Source organism: Lactuca saligna, chromosome 8, assembly GCF_052625555.1.
Source record: "Lactuca saligna cultivar CGN05327 chromosome 8, ASM5262555v1, whole genome shotgun sequence".
NCBI classification, from domain to species: Eukaryota; Viridiplantae; Streptophyta; class Magnoliopsida; order Asterales; family Asteraceae; genus Lactuca; species Lactuca saligna.
The window spans coordinates 2,256,394-2,259,794 of NC_136424.1; the positions used below are offsets into that span (position 1 = coordinate 2,256,394).

General features: G+C 38.8%; 1 long non-coding RNA gene across 1 annotated transcript; it reads left to right on the top strand.

Annotated features, from left to right (window-relative positions):
* The first annotated feature begins 339 nt into the window (after nucleotides 1-339).
* On the top strand, nucleotides 340-2,685 carry LOC145013278 (uncharacterized). Its single transcript, XR_013664905.1, has 3 exons — nucleotides 340-707; nucleotides 798-882; nucleotides 2,551-2,685. It is a non-coding gene; the product is annotated as an uncharacterized LOC145013278 (long non-coding RNA).
* Nucleotides 2,686-3,401: the final 716 nt, after the last annotated feature.

A 3,401-nucleotide genomic window follows, 5' to 3' on the forward strand; every position in this document is an offset into this window, starting at 1 on the left:
TTCGCATCCCTTCGCATTTTAACCTAATCAATCAAATGCGATTCACAAAATTTTCATTCCAGATGCGAATACAGTTTAGTTCTTGAACTCTAAACTTGCGAAATCAAAAATTCATATGTTGAACCCATATGCGAATATTAACCCAATTGACTTCAAGTTGATTCATAGATGCGAACACTCGATTGTTTTACTTTCGCAAAATGAGCATCAACAACTCCACAATCGAGTTTTTTTTTAATTCTTGCAAACAACAATTTCATAGTCCTTGACTTCGCGTTTTTCTTCACGAATCATCCCTCAATCATCAATCCAATTGCGAATCAAAACTCATATGTTCTAGCTTTATCAATTCATCGACTACACTCATACAAATGCGAACAATACTCTCAAAATCGATTGAAACTTATAGCAAAGCTAAATCCAACTTCGCATTCAAAGTAGTGTTATTGATCCGCAGTCACAAGCAACCGCCCCACACCCACTCTCTGACCAACCATGCCTCCCCACCTTACCTAGGTCACATCAACGTCTTTTCCCACTCAATTAACCCTCTTCCCGAGTTTTTGAGGACTGATTATTCATCCTCTCTCCTCATTTCCCTCATTTTGCTCTCATTTCACAAGAAGATCAAACTCTTTCCTCTCTCACTTTCTCTCTCTAGAAATTCGAGATTCAAGGGCTGATCTTGAGTTTTTCCTCCACATTTGGTAAGCATAATCCATTCTCTTTATGATTATCTCATTTATTTCCACTCAAATCATGGATATCTTAGACAAACTCTCTCATAATTGTGTTAGAGCTTCGAATCTTCAAGTGATTCTTCAAGTGTTCTTGGGTTGAACACTTTCCATCTTCAACACGTATCTACTGAAATCACTCAAGGTGAGTTCATACCCCTACATTTTCATGTTTTCTCAAGTTTTCAGGGGGGAATACAAGTTAAGACACTAAGAACATAACTAGATTTTTCTAACAGCCTTCATCAGAAAAGTTCAACTCCATTCACGGACTGTTTTGGGCATCTTAACTATTTTTGTTTTCAAAACTGTACAAGGTGCAAATAGATCAAGTTTTTAGCTTTAAAATGGCTACTTGCACATCTCCATACGATTTTTCTACAATTTATGGTGATTTTTACAAAACTGCCTATCATTTCAAACAACAATCCGGACCAGTCTGTGATTATGGACTTTTTCACCCAAGTTAGAGGTCATTATAAATTGTGATAAAAATTATGAGCAAACTAGACACATTTTGTGAACTCTCAGAATTTACGGATCTAGTTTTCGACTTCGTATGATTTTTCTATGATTTTTCCAAAACAGGGCAGAATTGCTAAATTTTGCCAACAGCATGTAAATATCATAACACTTTGTATTATGTTGAGCAAAGTGTATAATCATAAATTCTAATATTTGAATGAGTTTTCTTGCTAGTTTATCATTATAGACTGAAACTAAAACATTCATATTAAATATTATTCATTCCTTTTGGAACACGCACTATTAAACTATGAAAAGAGTTCGATAAATTCACTACACTAATACTTTTCCATAAAAGAGTTCATACATAGTACATACATTTTAGATAAACTATAATAGGTATAGTTTATGATACATCACTCTACGCACTCGTACAAGAAGGGTACATTCATACAAGAAATATTTATTTTCACACACATTTCACGTAAACTTGTTATCCTATATTGTGAGTTTCTCTATCTCTCTCCCCGTACGTCCGAGTGCGGGATATAATTCCTGGTAGTTATAATCAGAATCTCCTGGAGGGAGAACGTGATACTTGTATATAGATCTATATTGGGATTGACACCCCACACCTCGCTGCTAGCTACAGTGGGATCTGCAGGTCTACGGGTGACAAATGTCATTTCATTTTTCGCGACACTGAGAACGTCGTGGCAGGTTCACATAGTCATAGTATGATTATAACGGCTCACATAGGGAACAATCCATAAGTTTACGGGATTTTATTTTTAAAAACCTAAATGAGTTTTATGTTGATTTAAAATCACCTTTTATCTCTATGGGTACAAATACAAAGTACCGGGTCTCTATACAAAAAGGAGTACAGATACAAAGTACCGGGTCTCTATACAAAGTTATTATGATATTAAACTATATTTCCTCTAGAATTGTTAGACTTCAACTATGGTCGCTGAGCGTATATGTTTGAGTCATATAAGAGTTTAGTCTTGATTGGCCTAGAATTGGTGGTGCCCGCCTCATCTCCTGTTCCTCGTTGGGTTGTGGACCTGGGGCAGACCCACTATATTCAACGTTTTATCTAAGTTAAACCTTATATAACTTATATATGTTGGACGATTATAGAGGAACTCTACGGATTACTCTAGGGTTCATTAATGCATCATGCAGGATTATTTCTATTCATACTTAACTAAGAAAATATTGGATTTTCTGGAAATCAAACTAAATCGATTTTACAAGGAAAAACGGTTTCTACTTCAAACAAAACTCTTATGAACTCACCAACCTTTGTGTTGACACTCTTTAAAACTACTTGTATTCTCAGGAAGTCAGTGAAACAGGCAAACTTCATCGCTTTGAGGATGGGACGCTAAACCGTCAACAAATTTATTTTGTCATCATAATGTAATTGCTTTTGAAACATGTAAACATATACTTTGGTGTAACTTTTGCAATTATATTTATGGTGGTTGTTTTTACTTTGAGCACTATTATACACGTTGTTGTGATACTGTACATGAAGTCCTCCACCCCCAGACGTTTCCGCCATCCTTGGTTTGGGGGTGTGACAGTTATCGGTCAGATGAGCACATGCGAGTTGGATGCCAGGATTCGTGAGATCCTGCACGATGAGGTTGCCACGTTGTTCCGGGCCGAGCTGCCAGAACTGTTTGGGTCGATCAAGACCGTCATGGTTGAGTATTTTGAGGAGCGTTATGCGGCTCTCGCAGAGACGGATGCCGTGGCGGCTACAGCGGCTGTAGCAGCAGGGGGAGGAGCCAGTCGAGGTTTTCAGTATCGGGACTTCGATAATACGAAGCCTCCCACCTTTGATGGAGTTCAGGACGTGATTGTTGCTATGAGATGGTTATCGGACATGGAGGGGTGTTTCTTCACGTGTTCATGCCCTGCTGATCAGAGGGTGAGGTGTGCTCTGAACCTGTTGAGGCTCGGGGTGAAGGATTGGCGTAGATTGACCACGGGGTCATATTCGGATACGCAGAGGGCTGCGGTTTCATGGGATCAGTTCTGAGAGATGTTTAGCACTCGTTATGTTCCGTGGGTTGAGAGGGAGAGATTGGATCAGGAGTTCCTTAAGCTGAAGCAGGATTCGGAGTCGGTGACAGAGATCACCATGATGTTCACTAAGAGGGAGATGTTTTGCCCCGAGTTTGC